The 19,027-nt window shown below is 36.0% G+C and overlaps 1 protein-coding gene across 3 annotated transcripts in view; it reads right to left on the reverse strand.

Annotated features, from left to right (window-relative positions):
• Fmn1 (formin 1) overlaps window positions 1-19,027 on the reverse strand; it is a 364,027-nt gene that overhangs the window by 217,980 nt on the left and 127,020 nt on the right. The window lies entirely within an intron of this gene.

Genomic DNA, 19,027 nt, shown 5'->3' on the forward strand with positions numbered 1-19,027 from the left:
TTTCCAAAATGTAATTCCAAATCTAATGAGCAAACCCAAGACTGCACATTTTTAGGCAATGAGCCAACACTACTTCCTTTGCTAGTGAAAGGACTAGGAATTTTATGTTGCATTGCCATCACTAAAACCAGAGCTAGCCCAAGGAAGTAGGAACCATTGTAGAGCATGTGCAAGCTCTGAAACAACAGATGATGAACGCTGACCCTCACAACCATGACAAACTGGGTTCTACAAGTAATTATGGCACTCAGTTTAGTATTTTCCTCTGAGTGACTCAGGTTCTTGTCTGAGAAAGGATACTAATAACTACGGCAAATACCCCATCTGTCCAATAGTATCATTTTGGAAATATGATGTGGTATCACTTAGAGAATTATGTTTGGCTAAAATACTCCCAACTTTCTGTTTGTATTTTCTTTTTTATTGGAATCTGGTAGGAAGTATAAACTATTTGGTCAGTTGCACAGAATTATCAAATGGGGACCAGATCTTAGCAAAAGGAGCCAGTTATTGAGTTTTTTTTTTTTTCTGATATAAAAGTAAAGATGAAACTTATGTGTAAGAATCTAAGATTGCTGACTAGGATATAGTTTCATTACAAGTCGTGCAGCCTTCGGTAGCAAGAAGAGGTTCACAATTCCTACTCAAGGGCTTACTCTTCACAGTGGTATTATCTGATCCAGGCTGACTATAACTATACCTTCATGTGTCAAAGATGACTTCTCTACCATCTAATCTCCAAATAATTTGAATGTACATCTGCTATCTACCACAGCTTGTGAAAATAAACTAGAAATGATTCACGCTTTGAGAAGTGTATGCTCTAGCTGAAAATAGTAATGCAATCATAAGTTAAACAGTTTTCAGACAGCTGAGCCGATATGAGTTTCCTGGTATGATTATTACTAGCACTATTATTACTTCAGAAATATTGTTTTCCTTGACAACTGCAGAAAATCAAAGAGTTACACAAGTCAATTTGTTCAGCAAAGGCATTGCAGGTCAACCATGTTGATTTCATTAAACAAGCAACAAGCCATTCTAAGGCCCAAACTCCCATGTACTTAACACTGAGTTTCTGTCCATGAGTAAGCCAAGAAGTATTTGGCTTCCTACCTTCATTATTTGAACAAATGGCCAATGTTGTGTGCCTAGGCCACACCACATTCTCCTTGCCACTTTGGGTCTTCCCAGGGATTAGTCATTTGGTAAATTTGCCACTGAATAGGTTTTAAATTATAGGTCAATCAATAAAGAAAACAAACAAGTAAGTTTACATGTTTTTCATTAGGCCCTGGGTTCCAACCTAGTATGCTTAGAGGCGACTAGGAGAGGAAATGTTTTAAATTTCCAAAATTGCTCACCAAAGCCAAAAAGCACACTCATTGTATAATACATAAGTAAAGAGGCCAGAAGAAGGTTCATAGAATCAAGAATAGTCTTCATTCCTTAAGTAATGGATTCAAGGAGAAATATTTTTGGCTATACTTAGAGAAGCTGGGACAGGTAGCATGTAAAAAAAAAAAAAACTACTGTGGTCAGAGAACCCAGCTGCTGAACAAACTTAAATTTGTTTTATATTCTTATTTTCTTCATTTGAAAAACAAATGGGTCAGAAGATCAGGGGGTTTACACACCAGGTTTTTAGGAACTCATGGAGGTGTTTCAGTGATTCCTCAAACACTTAGTTTTCATGAGATTTTAAAAGAAGACGTAATCTTAAAAGCAACTGTGATTGTAAAAGCTATACCCAGTTGCACTGAAAATTGTATACATTCTGATAACGCCAGGGTATCTATACCTAGGTAGGACACCTGGTTTTTGTGAGGTTTTAACATTGTTTTTACTGTTTGCTGTCTTTATAATACCAGGTTTCCTCTAACATCTTTCCAGGTCTATTTGGATGCCTTGAGTACTGTTTCATTGGTGAGGAAAACTGTAGCCACACTGGTCTCCTCTCTTTCTTTCATTTATTTTTTCTATTTATGAACTTCTGAGCTCATGTGTACACTGCTGCAGCATGCATACCTTCTCAACTAAGCACTGCTAAGGTTCAGGTTCATCTGCTTGGTCACATCCCACTGCGGCCAAAGGGTGAGCAACAACAAGCAGGTGAATGGGTGCTGTGCCAGACAACTACAGCAGAACTTCCCAGTAGGTGCTGTTTCAGAGTGACGTTTATGACAAAAAAAAAAAAAATATATATATATATATACAGATATACATGTATATATATATATATACATGTATATATATATACATATATACATATACATATATACATATATACATATATACATGTATATATATATATACATATATATATATATATTTCTTCATTTTTGTTGGTTCAAATGTAAAATAAAAATTTCTTGATTCATGTTTTAATCTTAAGATTTATTTTAATTGAGTAGAATCTGGAATTGTAAGGAAAATATTTTTTTTCAAAAACTGTTTTCCTTGCATATTTTGTAAAATGTTATTTTAGAGATTTTTCTGTCAGTAAAATATACCATAGAAATTAATTGGATGCTATGACTAATGTAAGACTCAACAGTAAAAATCCTTTGTGTTTATCAAGAAAGCATCTAAATTAAAGCATATGAAAATATACCTGTGGCCCTGGGTTAGGCAAAGCATCCTTAAGTATGTCACCAAAAGTACAATCCATTTAGAGTATGTTAATTACCTTGATTTAGCCATTCCACAATGTATACATACATCAAAACATCATATTGTACAACATACATAAATATATAGTGGTCAATTAAAATAAGTTTTTAAAAGAGCAATTTATTTTATAATAAATTGCATGTTTTCAAGATTAAAATCTTCTTTTTCAAAACACATTAAAACAGAAAATGAGTCTCAGACCAGGAGATATATTGGAAAATACATATCCAAAAAAGAAACTAGTGTGCAGAACATAGAACTATTAAAACTAAGAGAACAAACTATTCCCACCCTCCAAATGGGTAAAAAAAAAAAATCCACCAAATTCACCAAAGAACATATATGGTCAGCAAAAGAGCATAAAGATTCTCAATGTCATTAGGGAAATACAATTAAAACCTCAATATGATATCATTACACATATAATGGAAGGAAATATGGGAAAGAGGGATGGAGGGAAGGGGAGGGAAGGGGAGAGAAGGAGAGGGAAAGAGAGGAAAAGAATGGGGACTAACTAATCTGACAATCTCAAATGCTGGTGAGAATATGGAGCAGCTAGAACTCTTAGATCACTGAAAAGTTGGAAATGATACAACTGCTTTAAGAAGAAGTTTGGCCATTTCTTTTGAAGTTCAATCCCATTCCTAAGTATTTGCCCAAGTGAAATAAAAACATTGTTAATATGAAAATCCATTTGTCAATGTCCTCAGCAGCTTTATTAACTGTCATCTGCAATGGTTAATGGCATGCGTCACCTTGACTGGGCCGTGGGTTGTCTAGATATTTGGTGAAATATTATTCTGCATGTAACCAGGAGGGTGTTTTTCAATGAGATTAATATTTAAACCAGTAGACTGAGTAAAGCAAATAGTCCTTTCTAATGTGGATGAGCTTAATCCAATCAATTGAAGGCCAGAGCAGAAGGAAGAGATTAAACTTTCCCTACTAAGAAAAAAAATTCCTCCTGTCTCATGGCCTTCAAAATAGGACACAAGCTTTTTATCCTGCCTTCAGGCTCAAACTAAAACAATGGGTCTCTGGGTCTTGAGTCTACCAGCCTTTGGACTGGAACTATACCACTAGCTTTCCTGGTTCTTGGGCCTTTGGATTCACACTGCAGCTACACCATCAGCCCTCCTGGATCTCCAGTTTGCCATCTATCCTGCAGGACTTGGGACTTATCAGCCTCTATAACTCTGTGAGCCAATTTCTTATAATAGATCTCTTTATATACATTTCTTTTATTTTTATTGTAAACAAATGGGATACATGTTGTTTCTCTGTACATGAAGTAAAGGCATATCATTTGGGTAATCATACATTTACATAGGGTAATAGTGTTTGATTCATTCTGTTATTTTTTCCTTCCCCCCACCCCTTTTCCCTCTATACAGTTCCTTCTTCCTCCATTCTTGCCCCCCTCCCACCCCCCATTATGTGTCATCATCCGCTTATCAGCGAGATCATTCGTCCTTTGGTTTTTTGAGATTGGCTTATCTCACTTAGCATGTTATTCTCCAGTTTCATCCATTTGCCTGCAGATGTCATAATTTTATTATTCTTTATAGCTTTATATACACTTTTAAATGTGTGTGTATGCACACACCCATCCTATTAATTTTGTTTCTCTGGAAAACATCAACCAATACATTGCCCCAAACTGGAAGCCAACCAAATGTTCTTCAGTTGGTAAAAGGATAAACTAACTGTGGTATATGCACAAATTAAAATTTTACTCAGGAATGGTGGCTGAATGAATTTAGGTGAATCTCAAATGCATTTTATTATGTGAAAGCTGAACTCCAAAATTTATATCCTGTATGGTTCCATTCATATGATATTCCAGTAATCAAAACTATAGGGACAGAAAACACATCAATGGCTGTCAGCAGTCTGAGGTCAAGGGGTGGGGGGGACATAGTCCATGGGATAAAGGGGACTTTTTATGATAATGAAAATGTTCTATATTTTGATCATAATATGATTATGTGAATACATATGTTTGTCAAAACTCAGAACAATTCACTAAAAAGGGGTTATTTTATTATATGTAAAATCACATCTCAATGAATAAAAAAGCACCATAAAGACTGATATCATAGTAAGTTAAATATATATGTACATTTTTATAAATTTAAAACAGTAAAGTAAGTTGCCACTTATCAATTAGACTTCTAAACAGGATTTTATTTGAAATAATCTTTCTGTTGAGAAAACACATAACAGACAGCAAAGTCCCCAAAATAAAACATCTAAAGAAGTGTCTGTGTCTTAAAGAGACATAGATTTCCACATTCCTCAAAGAGAAATTCAAACTTTTTCATCACTACTGCAGTATTTTCACTCCTATGGCCCACTTTCTGTGGTTTTCTCTTCCTGGGTCAGGGCTGGAATGGGATCCATGGTAACTGTCCAAGATGGTGCTGTCACATTCAGGATCAAACACTAGCTAATGGGATCATGACCAGGGAGTCAGTGAAGGACCACCAAAAGCTCAGGGTGTTAGACAGAATGTTATGCTGCCTTTAGTACTGTGATATCTCATTTCTTCCCCTGTGTCACTATCTATTTTCATATCATACTACTCACAATGAGTCTGAATTTCTCAGAGTAGTTGATCAATAAATGTCAAATAAAAGAAGTTCTATTATTCTACCTCCATAAAGAAACTAACAAAAAGACCTAATATTTTCCATTTCTAGACCAACTAGAAGTTGTCTTCATTAGGGTGTTTCTTAAGCCAGCCTCAAATACAAGGAGGCGTATTAGGTTTTTTTTTTTTTTCTTTTGAGCAAAAGATTTCATGATTTTTTTTTTCATTTTAGTTATAGAGAACACCACCTATCAAAACAGAGAGTCTGTTCTGCAGTACAATTTGAGCAGTCCCCTCCTATGCTTTATAGGGTCTCTGAGGCAGAAGAACACTACTATTTCACAGTGTGCTACAAATTCTCCTTCAGATCTTTGTTTTACAAAACAAGGATGATGTTACCTGTCTTTCTTCCTAATATATTTTTCTTGAGAAGTGAGAGGAATTCAAAAGAACCCTTAGAACACATTTCAAAATACTCTGCAATAAATACTGCAGGGTTTATATAATATTGAATACAACTAACAGCAACAAAATGGGGTTATGATACATTGTCAATCAGAAGATAAGAGCACAATCCATAGGTCTAGGTTTATATGTATGTGTAGATGGTGATGGCTTTAGAGTAAAGACATTGTGGTTAAATGGTTAAATAAAATTCAATATTTCTTCTACATAAATTGTATTTAGTGGAATCCAGACATGAGAATGAATATTAAAATACTATTGTACATACAATAAAAAACTTGTAAATGTATGATTACACAAGATGTATCCCATTTGTTTACAATAAAAATAAATTTAAAAAACCTTGGAAAACACTCATGTATAAGACACAATGATATATAAGTTGAGACTTAAGTTTTGTTCCATTGAGTATTTTCTATTTGTTATTTTACAAATTCACTAAAAAAGGACAATACCTGAATTTGCCTTAACTCTGCCCCTTCATCAAAATAAAATCCCCTATTATGTTCACTGACCAACGTTGATCCAAAGGATTTGCAGTTACTTATTGTCTTGGCATCTTTACCATTCCCTACTTTAGGTTATCATGATTGTGTTGAAAATGTTCACATAAGTAACTAATGGCTTTGCCAAATTACCCAATTTAGTCTGTTTTTCCCCCCTTCATTTCCTTTAGAACTCAGCACAGTTTGACTTGAAAATGACATCTTGATTTCTCTGAAAATGAATACAAAATCTTGATCTTCTTGATATCTTTGAGAACATCCTGCCTACTGTACTTCCATCTTTTCTTTTTTCTATAAGCCAGTTTCATGAGGTCTCTCATTTTTGTCTTTCAGTCATTTATATATCCCTGCAGCAGGAATTGATGAATCAATGAAGAATTTTCAATGTCCTGATCAACTTTTATTAATCCCTAAAGTTTTGTGTCTAAGACTTTTGGTTTCACTTAGCAAAAGGAAAAGAAAGGGAAAGGAACTACCAAGCAGAGCCTTTACAAGGCCTGTTACATGGTAATGCTCTGATTTGTATGATTGCTGCTATTATCTCTCAGTGGAGTCATAGTTAATAAGCACATAGCTATCTGTGACAATGTTCGTTCCAACAAAACTCATGAAATCATAACACTCATAAGCCCAAAGTTATAGATCCATCCCATACAGAAATGTAAGTTTTTTTCTTAATGTTTCTTTCAACTGAGTCATTTTATAATATGCAATATGAGAGTCAACAAATGAACTAACCCCAAGCTAGTCAAAATAAACATTCTACAACAAAGATGTTAATATTGTCATCCTTGTGAATATACACCATATTTTTATTTGGCAAATAAGTTTTATAATCCTAACTCTATTTCCATTTTAATATCACTGAGGAAACAAGAGAGGTGTTTTATCCCCTATACAATCAAACAGTAAGAGTTGTTTTCCACTGGGACAGCACCAAAATGAGAAGAGGGTCATGGAAATGCCTTGGGCAACAGAAAGTGCCTTGAAACAGCACCGATGTTAAGGTGGGTGGCAGATTTATTCTATGTAGTGGCAAGATTCTTTTTGAATTCCTGTAGAAAAGCCATAAAGTTTATCAAACATTTTTGGTTATGGATCTACACAGGAAAAGGCAACAACATTTCCAGAGCTATGCTTTTGTCATGTGGAATATTTGCAACTGAGGATATACCTAGGTAACTGGGTATAAATTATAATGTGCATCCACAGCACCTAAATTCACATACTTAAAAACAACAACGAGGCCAGAAATAGTGGTATTTTTGACTAACAGGAGAACAAAGAAGGTTCTCTGACCACAGGGCATCCAGATCCATCATTTTTGAAAACAATTTTGGCAAAGTGTCACACCGATTAATTTGAGCTCACAAAGATCTGATGTAATATTTTAAAACAAAGTTCTTCTTCGTGTAAACATGAATTCAGAAAATGTAAATCTCTCATTTAGGTTTATTTTTTTAAATAGTGATTTTAATTTTATATTTATAAATCTAGGGTGCTCAATGCCTTAAACAGTTAAGATAGTAAGTGGGATTTGGCAGAACATTTGTTCTGATTACTAGATGTTTAATGATACTTGGAACATCAAGATGCATGTGAAATTACACTCTACTACAATGCAGACAGAATAACTTGGAAAGGATCAGATCTCATTTTGACTTGAAGCTTTTCTCCTGGAATATAGACAAACTACATTCCTCCTGTCCTCCCTTCCCCCTTCCATTAAACTATATTACTTTTGATTGATAGTCATCTCCATAATTTGTGCTTTTTGAAAGGATAATTGCTACAAGACCAGTTCTTTTCCAGTAAATGGAAGACATAAATTTAAATCAGTCTTACTTCCTAACTGATCAAATGTGGAATATAATTTACAAACTATTTTCAAAATAAATCTTTAACTATTCTATGCAAAGTTTAAGTATCACTTTAAATTTAGTTTGACAGACGGGTTATGGATGGCTATAATTTTTCTCCCTGGCAATCTTTCTATTTTAAATGTTATAGCTGCACATGTTAATAATGTGAAAAGACAGGGGCAATATCATCTGTAAACTATACATAATTCCTTTAGAAGTCATTGCAAGGTTAATAACTAACTATATAGGTTAATGATGATGGGGGTGGGCTGCATTATGTTTTATAAAGCCACATGACTACTGAGTGTTTCCTACCAGCGACAAGCTGCTGCTTCATGGAGTGCATTTGTCAGCTATGAGAGATAACATTTGCCAAATTTTGTGCCCAGGCAGCCTTCATGAAAAAGTGAACAGGCTCAAGTATCCACGCCAGTTGTCTACTCTAAATAATTACAAACTACTTACACTCTAAATATTTAGATTACTAGGAATTTCAACATCGGACCATCACAGGCACCTTTCCTCCACTGCACGTCAGAGCAGAGGAAGGCTTTTGATTGCATGTCCTTGAATGTATTATTAATATGACATATGAAACTGATTAGGATGGCTGAGGTGTTTAAAAGAAAGAAATTTTGATTTTTATAAAGATTGGCACAAAAATCATTTTTCTTTATCCAAATTTACTTTGTTACAACATAGTCCTGTCTCAATAGTAGCTGTAAAAGAAAAAAAAAAAAAAAGACGAAAGAAAAGGAAGGAAGGAAGGAAGGAAAGAAAAGTAAGAAAGAAGAAAAGATGAAAGAAGGAACGAAGGAATGAAGGAAAGAAAAGAAAGAAAAAAAGAAAGGAAGGAAAGAAGGAAGAGAAAAGACAACCTATTTTCTTCTAGATCTCTTTTTTATATTTGTCTTTTATGTGACTTTTAGATTTTCAAATCAACATAAAATAGGTAATAATAAAATATAGCCTTAAATCCAAACATGACTTGTGAGGAAAATACTTCAGAGTCTGCTAAGAAAAACTAGAGCTCACGAAGGGGGAAGCATCTGTCTCTGAGGATGGTTGCTTTTAAAAGTTGAGTTTGGAGCCTTCCTACACAAAATTCTCTAGCTTCTTGGTAATAGCGTTTTAAAAAATTCTTTGATTTCAGTGGTGCTTGGTTGTAGGTTTGGGGGGAAAATATGTAAAATCGCTCCAAGAGGAACTACTGACAGCTGGCAGTCTTTCTGTCTCTTCACTGTTTTTAGGTAATTAGGGTGCTAAAGAGCAAGGACTGAGTGATGCTGCTGGAGTCCAGTGTTTGAGTCTAATTCACAATAGTAAGGAGTCAATCTGGACACTACTCATATCTCACAAAAACCTAGAAAATATCATCTGAGAATTATAATCTACCAAGGTTTTATTTATAAACTCTGATGTAATTCTTAACCTTGCAGAGATAGAACAAGGAGAAGGGGAAGGAAAGTATTAGACAACCTTCTGATCTTAAAAAGCAACCAATTTAAAATTGAATTAAATATTTGAAAAATGTGGTCCTGTTCTCCTCCAATTGATTTGTACATTCCTAACAGAAATGTGTTCAATATGTTCATGTGTCTAAGGATTCTGCTTTCAAATGTGCTACTTTAAACCTCAGGCAGCATATTTGCAGTACCAGCCTCCATTTTGGGCAGTGTGATGGCTTTTCTGTCCATCACTTAGATTGCAGGTAATACTTTCTGCCTCTTTGGCAAAGTGATCTCTGTATAGCAGAAGTGATGGAGCAATGGATTGAGAAAAGACCTGATGGTCAGTTATGATGCTTCTATTAGCTGTCTATATGGAATTGGGCTCTACTTATGCTAACTAATAGTCACCAGACCATGATTCTCAGTGGGTGGTTGGCTTTTGGGAGCTATAACAAATCCTGTCCCTGTTAGGAACATACTACCTCTGCTGGATGTACAGAGGAAGAAAAAGACTGAGAAGCAATAAGCTAGATTATAAAACCAGCTCTTTCAGCTTTCGGTTCCTTATCTGTAAAAGAAGAGCCTTTACGAATAATCACAAGTTCAAGTGAGTCCATGTTGCGTTCACTAGAGCGACTGCAAATGATCATTGGCTATAAGCTGATAATTTTTCATGTAGGATGATTAGAAGTCATAAACACCATTCTTCTAGTAGAAAAATCAGAAACTGTCAAAAATTCCTTTAAAGAGCTTCTGGGAACATAATGTTCCAGCTATATATCCGCTTGGTCTCTGAATTTGGAAAGTACTACCTATAAAATCACTTTGATTTAAATCTACTTTCCACTATAGGGGAAGAAAACGGAAAAACCCAAGAGTGGCTAATTTACTATATTAATATAGTCCATCAAGTGCATAGTGCTAATGGTGGGTGGTAGGGGGCAGGAACTCTGATTTCATGATTATAATAGTGGGAGAAAGAGCTGCCTGTGTGCTTTAGTCAGGTATGATGAGACCAAGGTTCAGAGGAGAGAGCCTTGGGAGGCGAGAAACGGTGTCACCTATGATAAGCAAGTGGGCTCAGAGGATTGACCAAAGTAGAATGGCAGATTGAGTGAAAGGAAAAACTGTGGGTGATGGGAAAGAATGGGGAGACTGAAAAAGAAAGAACTTCATAGGTTGGAAGCTGGCTTTAGAAGGTCTTAAATACCATACTAAGGACTTTGGACTTTACTTGTTAGTGAACAGTAAGCCACTAGAGCTGTCTGAGAGAAGAGCAACAATGCATAAGCAAATTATAAGATGGCCTCAATCTAGGTAAACTAGCAAAGACCTAAATTAGGATGATAGCACCAGGATATCAAGGAGTTAGCGAATACAAGGGACCATACACTTGAAATGAATATAATTTGGCAATCAAATTAGATTTAGAAGCTGAAGATGCTACTGTTGTCAAGAATGCACTTGACAGTTTGGCTTGGATTTTTACTTTTAGGAGAACAGTGGAACTTTATATGGAGCAGCTAAAAGAAGAAACTGTTTTGTGTTATGTATGTTGGGCAGGGGCAGGTCAGAAGGACACAAGAAGATGAAGATGACGATCCCATTGGGATTATAAGATTTTTCTGGTTCTCTGTCTTTGGAAATTGTAAGGTTGAGATACCAAAATTCCCAGTGTAGTTTTCCACAAAATGTTGGAAATGTGCACCTGGAACACAGGGAAAAGTTTAAATCCAAATAAATGGGTTTGAACAGAGAGAAACTTGTAGCAATAAGTGAAATCTCTAAGTCACAAGGTTTTAGAAAAAAAAAATCAAGTGACTAAAGACTACTTTTTGGAGGGTCGTATTTGGAGTGTTACAGAGGAAAGTAAAGATGGAGAAGTACACTCAGAGAAAGAGAAAAAGAAACAGGAGAACCCACTGCCCTCGGTGTTGATGGAAAAGGAGAATTTCAACACTGACATGCTCTAGCACCAAGTCCTACAAAGACTGATGGGGTTAACATACAGCACTTGATGATTACTCCATCTGTGGGTCTGAAGCAGCTTCAGTGGAGCTATAACAGAAGCAAGTGATAGAAGAATTTGCTCTGTGTAATTAACATCTGATAACTTTGCCGGTGAGAGGATAGGAGCTCTAGGATGCTGTATGATTGAGGGAAGAGATTTTAATATAAAGGATAGTTGGACTTACTAGTAGTAAGGGAGGAAGGCACCTGATCAAAAGGGAACAACAGATGAGCAAAAGTACAGAAAAACTAGTAGAGGATGATGCCAGAATAACCAGGTAGAAAAACATCAGGTGTCTCATTTTGTTTTTTCCTATGAGGCTGAGGGACAAAGCTAAAACCCCAGCAAAGAAATAAAGGTGTGAATAAACCTTCATTCTCCTTGTCTCAGGGGGAAAAAAAAAAATGCCTTTTCTTTTTCCCCAAAGTCAATTCACCTCTTGGGTCCCTGATTTCACCATCTTCTACTCTCAGGAACATTTTCTCACCAATTTATTCCTCCTGGCCAGCTCTCTGCTCTGTGCACTCAGGTCTCCTATTGAAAACACCGGACTGCTCAAACTGGTTTCATGTTTAATCTACATCCAGTGTATGTCTATTCTTTCTTACTGCTCTTGACCTCACCAAATTACCCTACTTATTCTAAACATGTAGTGAAGGTAGGCTCGTCATTTTTTGAATGGACCAAAATCTCAACAGGGTTTTAAGTCAAGACTGGATTTTCCAACTCTGAAGCCTCGTGTTCTGTCTCTTATGCAGTGCTGTTTCTTGATACTACCCAACACGCAGGCAGTGGACTCTGATTCTGTCTAAACATTATAAAGTACCTGGCATGCTGTCAGAGACCCAACTTTAAATGGCTGAAATAGCTTGATAAATGGTGTGAAAATTTTATGGTCCTTCCGTCAGACATCATAATTTATTATCACATAATGCACAGTTAGAAGAACCAAAAGAAACCATCCCACAAGGACAAACAATGTGGAGGCAGTGGCCCTTTGACACTCTAAGGCCACAGGCATTATATGGATCCAATAAGAAAACTGCTTCTACAAGCAAGAGAACAACCTCTTGATCTTGCAAAATGTTTTTGGACACCTAAAGGCTCTTTTATTACTGCGGCTGATTAAAATGAAAAGCTTAAACGACTAAAATGTTCTTTTTGATGAGTTTTTGCCATGAACTATGGACCTTATAGTCCAGTGGGATTCAAGCCCTTTGATCCTGGGCACTCACATAAATTCAGAGTCATAAAACAACATTGGATTTGATTTTACTAGTGTGGCTGATGTTGCCAGATTTGTAATGCAATCTTGTTTTCTCCCCTCCTCAGATTTGATCCTATCCACCATTGTTTTATAGCAAAAGGAAAAGAGTTTCAATTTGTTTTTGGCAATCAAGCTTCAAGACTGAGCCACCTCTCCAGAATGCTGAAGTTTCACAGAAAAACCATGATCCTGTATTGTATTTATCAAGACTGTAATCAAGATTATTATACGTGCTAAAAATAAAATGTCAAAAAGAAAAACCCTTTTCTACATTATAATAATCACAGATTTTCACAACTTAAGATGTTCAGAAGATGATGCAGTTGAAAAATGTAATACAAATTTAAAGTAGGAAACACTTTCAGATTTAGAGTTCATAAATTTCCAGCAGGACTAATTGAAAATAAATTAGAAAATCGAGAGACATAAAGGTTATTTACTAATGAGTGGCAGATTATATCTCAGATTTCAAATGTTATTTAACTAAAAAAATCTGGTCTCAAGGGAGAAATAAAGAAAATATTCAATGAGATGCTTGTTTAATGAAAGTACATGAAATAAATATAACTTAGATATTTAACTCATTTCTTTTCCTAATCTCCTAATCATTTTCCAGTGTATACATCTATCTCATGATATTATATTCCTATAATTTCTAAATTAAGAAATGGAATTTTTTAATAAAAGATCTGTGAGGGAACAAGCATACAAGTAATTTTACAAAGACCTGTATTATAAAAACTAAAACAATCAACAATGGGTCATAATTAGTTTTCTTTTTAAGGTGTAAAATATCAGTTTGGGCTTAGTAAGAAAGATTAATGACATATTAGCTTATTCACTAGACCAGGGAATGCTAGTTTAAGTTGAGTAAACAGTTCTCACTGATTTTATTTTCCTTGGCCTGCCTGAGGCTGGGAAATTGCTCACGAAGATTGCTCTGTAAGTGACATAGGACACGAGAGTCATGAGATGCCTCTAATCTGAAAAGACAGTTACCACAAACACAGGCTTCACTCTCCTAGAGCCAATGCCTCGTGACATTTTCAGCTATAGTCCCAAGATCCTGCTGGAAGCTCCGGTGAACACTCAGAGTATGATCCATCCAGGGGAATATGATTTCAACATGTATTCACCTCCTGCCTTTTGATTTGAATGTAATAGGGTAAGCCATATAAATGGCTGTTTTTATAAATCCAGACAGTTTGAATATTAGCAATTTCATATGGTTCAACTCATAAACTGCACCTACCGAATTTGGGAAAAAAAAATCCTCATTGTGTTTTCTCAACTAATTCTTTGTTTATTACATGTACTTTAACAAATAAGGGTTTAACCACATAGAGCATTAAAAAAAACAGAGTTATATTACACAGACACACCTACAGCAGCTTCCAGAGACATAACATTGTCATTCAAGAAATGTTTAGTGTATACTTTCTAGGGACCAGGTACCAGAGAGAGAATCAAGTTATAAATATTTGTAAAGAAGCAACAATAAAAGTTGTAGGAACTTCAGTTTCAAGAGATAAACAACAACACTGGTAGAAAATCAGGAGTGCGGTTTCTCTCCCTCATGCTCTTCCTCAGTAGGAGCCACTAGCAGTTCCTACCTGGAGGACTTCAGCACTCCTCAGCTGTCCTCTCTGCTTCTTCGCTGGTCCCTACCATCGATCCTCTTCAACAGTAGCGAGAGAGGGCTCAGAAAATGCAGATCAGCTCATGTCACATATTCCTCTGATCACAATGAGTCAGTTGTCTAACTGTCCTAAGCATGAAATTGGGGGACTTTAAAAAGATCTGCAAAGACCCCTTGCCTTCCTCTACTACAGTGTTCTCAAACTATAGGCCACAATTAGTGGGATAACAAATTAGTAAAACAATCTGTGCTATATCACTAACATTTCCTTAGGAGAATTTGCATATCACACATACATCACATATACTAAGTTTGGTTTAATAAAAATCTCCCCTCTGTCTCTTGTGCATATGCATGCACACATACACATACACACACAATCTAGGTGTCAATGTAAAATGCACTTCCTATTCTTAATTGCACTACAAAAAGTTTGAAAAATGCTATGCCAGAACATCACTTCCAACCTTTCTCCTGCTTGTCAGTCACTGTGCTCTGGCTACCCAGGCCTCCCTGAGGTCCTTCAAAGAAGTCAAGCTTCTCTTTACTCCACAGGCTTCCACTTGAATGGCACTCCCTAAGAGTATCCTTACTGGACCACCAAATTTAAATTATACCCATTAAGAGTATCTCCATAACACCAAGTTTATTTAAGTGATTCTTTTATCAACATCTGTCTCTCTGACTGCATTACAAGCTTCAAGGGAGTTGGGGCCATGTCTGCTCTGCTCCCTCCAGCATCCTACACAGTGCCTATGCCTACCAGGTACTTAGTTAAAATCCACTCAATGAATCATTGATAGACCTCTTTCTTCTGATAATTTTATTCTCAAACGAAACACATGATCAATTTTCTAAGTCATTGTTTAGGTGGTCCTTTATCTTTTATCATGTAGAATATATACATATATTGCCATAAACACAGGGATGCATTGCTTCTGTAAGTAGACTAAGTATATGTGCATATATGTGTATATGTGGGTATGTGTATATATATTTACTTACCCACACATACATATACTCATAGGAGTATGCACACATATATAAACATGTACACATACACTCAGACGTGTAGACTCACATGCACACAGGCATATATACTTTTCTGTGTATGTTTTTCTGTGAAAACTAATATGGAAGGGTTTTTTTGCTGTCATTTTCTCATGGGTTTAAAACCAAAACTCTTAGCATAAAACTGGAGTGCTGCTTTAACTGTTTAAAAAAAAAAAAATTTACTTGGTGTTTTAGGAGAAAAAGTGTCAAGCTGACCCCCAGTGGTGAGATTGCAAAATGGCTTCTAAAGTATTTGGAAAATAACCAGATTACCTATCACACAGAACTACATAGCCATACAATAAACATTCCTCAATACTTTATTTTTATGTATCTTTATATCAGATAAGGGTAATTTCATATTTTATATTAAGATAAAACAAACAACTATATCACACAGTCAGCTCTAGCAGCTTCCACAGACAGCAGAAGAAACTGCCATCCATTTATGGCAATCAGAAAATTTCAGAAATCTCTTAGTTGAGATTCAAGATCATAAATAAGCCAACAGCACTGAAAGAACATAATTTAAAAATGCTAACACATAATCTTTAATTTCATTTCTCTGAGTAATATTAGGCTCTTAGTTTAAGCTGTCTGTTGTCCTTAGCCTTGATGGTATAAATTCTGTTTTTCCAACTAAACAGTAAATCCTCTGAGTACAAAATCTATGTGAGTATTAAATAAAATAATCCATGGTATATTCTAAGTGTGGTACCTGGCATAGACTGATATGCAATAAACTGTAACTGCTATTGTTATTGTCATTACCAGTATTAAATGACATTTTATTCCTAACACATCTCATATCTGACAGGTGCTCAATTAGTGTTACTACTTATAAGAGATAAACTATAAAAAGTAGAATTATACATATGAAATTTATTTTTGGAAATTCGTCTTTAGAGCAGAAACAGTTTTGGAATGCAGCTAAGACCGAAGCTCATGGCACTTGAAGGAGAAGTAAGACGCTACTATCAGCCTCCAAGATACAAGTGAGTGAGGAATGTATTCTTCACTCTGCCTCCTGCCTCCCTCTGTCAGTGAGCACAGCTTGACATAATATCTAAATTATGTGGGGTAAGGCAGCGTCATAAAGGCTGAGATAAAGGGCACCTACCTGCTAGGTCAGAGAGGGAATTAACTGTTCCATGGTTCTCATCAAAATTCAAATCCGAATGTACCTCCAGACTTCTAGGTAGGCTAAGTGAAGTGTCAATGCCAGTGACATTTAATTCTATCTAACTCACATTTCTCAGCTTCTCCCCCTTCTTTTGGCGTCTCAGTAATGAGATAAACTTAAGATGAACACTTGGAAAACCAGGAAGGTTTTATAAAATCTTCATCTTTGTGAAAGTTTTGCTTAATAGTCTACAAATTACTCCCTTTCCCTCACAGTATTCTCCAGGAATTAAGAGATTTAAATGTGTTGAGTTGATAATGACAAATATAACACATGAAAAAGGCTCAGGATTTATGCCTTTATAAACTTAGCTATCCCAATTCAAATATGGTCTGTACTTGATTTTGTTCCAACAGCAGTGTGTAGACTACTAGAAAGGGACCAGAGGACTGGGTTGGAGACAGGACAGTAAGGATGTCTGCAGGTTTCTCATAATGGAGGACAACTTGTCGTTTGGTTCTTCCGGGGACAAGGTACAACCCAAGTTAATTTTCTACTTGGCAACCGTGCCTGAATCATTTTGCCGTGGGAGTTACCATAAATGTGACTGTGTTGCACAATGAGCAGGGGCTGCCAGAGGCCAGTGACGTTTGCCTTCAGTTAGGAACTGTGTGTGTGATGAATGGGGTAAACGAAAATGGTTCCCGTAAAGGAAATGTCAGTGTTGGCGGGTCCCACAACCCAAAGAATATCAGTTAAAAACAGATAAAACAGTCTGTCATTTTCATGGCACCTACTTCCAAAGTGCTTAAAGTTCTGGGCAAAAACAAATATTCTTAAATTATTTAGTTCCTCACAAGGCAGACAAAAGGGCATGCATTCTTTTTACTCCTCCACCTTTAAAAACCAAGGAAGTAGCGAGCTAAAGTTCTATCCACCCCCTTCTAATACTTCCCTCCTATCATAAGGAAGAACAGGACCCCCTACAGAAGGGTCATTAACCACTCTAAGAACTGTATCTCTCTAATGAGTGGCACTTTTGATAAGATACCAGAGACTGGAGTATTCCATTCAGTACATAGCCAAAATCCTGAATATGGTGTTCCACAGACGTGAGCAGAATTGAGATGGACCTACTGTTTAGAAAGGAGAGGCTCTAGAAGTAGATAGATGTTTTTTTGAAAAAAGGAAAAGAAAATAATAGGGATTTAGATACTGAGTTATGAAATTCTAAACTTTACCTATAATGGGTAGATAAATCAGACTTTGGGGTTTTGTTGTTGTTGTTACTATTGATTTTTTTTTTTTTTAAACATGGTTAATCGTAACATTCAAAGAAGCAATTAGAGATTATATGTCCTAATCCCTCACTTTAGAAATCAGTAAACCGAACCCAAAGTATTGCCTCAAATTAACAATATTCCTAGTGCCAACCATGAGAAGAAATCAGATCTTCTGATTCTAAATCTTAGGTTCTGTTAATACCATATCGCTTAATGGAAAGGGTGTTAACCCTGATTTAGACCAAATTCAGGTTCCCAACTCACTACTCTAAAACTTTTGCCAACTCACAATCTGCTTTGATTATCTGGAAAATGGGGACAAAGCTATTACTTTGCTTGTATTTCTTTAGTTACTCTTTATAATAGCACTGATAACTGTCTAGATCAGAAGTTGGGCACACAATAGGGATTTGGTAAGTTAGGCACTATTATTTTTCAACCAAGAAATACTTGTGTGCCGTTGGTGGACTAACAGCTTTGCTAGGTACTATAAAGGACACATACAGAAAAACAAAATCACTGTTCCCTCCAAGGTACTTCTTATTAGCAGGTTAATAGCAGGACCTTTAGATCATGCAAAGAAAAATGAAACTACTCAGAGAATTTAACTTGTACTCAGGAAGTAGATTATACATTGAGATGATAGCATTATGTAAATCAACATAGAGTATTTTTTTAAATGGGTTTCTGGGGGGCAAAAAACTAACTATAATTTTTTCTATTTCCGTTCTTCTCCACATGGTAAAGCCCTTATGAGGGAATGCCAGATAGTTCTCAAACTTATTTGACTATGGAACCTTTTTGTGAAGGAGCATTTCAAAGGATCATTGTTCTATAGAATGACCTTTGGGAGATCCTGGTTCAGATCAACCCAGTATAGAGAACAGAGGCAGAAAAACAATTATGGAAGAGGCGGGTGGGAAGATTGTCCCTAAAAGTAAGTCCAAGGTCCCAAAGAAGGCCTCCACCCAAAAAGCTTGAGAAGCACTGTTGCCTAATTATAAAGAGATTTGAACAGAGAAGGCATGAGAAATAACATTTACTTAGTACGTGCTACAGAACCAGTACCACTGAGAACATCACACTGAACATCCCTAGGAG

This window comes from Sciurus carolinensis, chromosome 2 (assembly GCF_902686445.1).
Source record: "Sciurus carolinensis chromosome 2, mSciCar1.2, whole genome shotgun sequence".
NCBI classification, from domain to species: domain Eukaryota; kingdom Metazoa; phylum Chordata; class Mammalia; order Rodentia; family Sciuridae; genus Sciurus; species Sciurus carolinensis.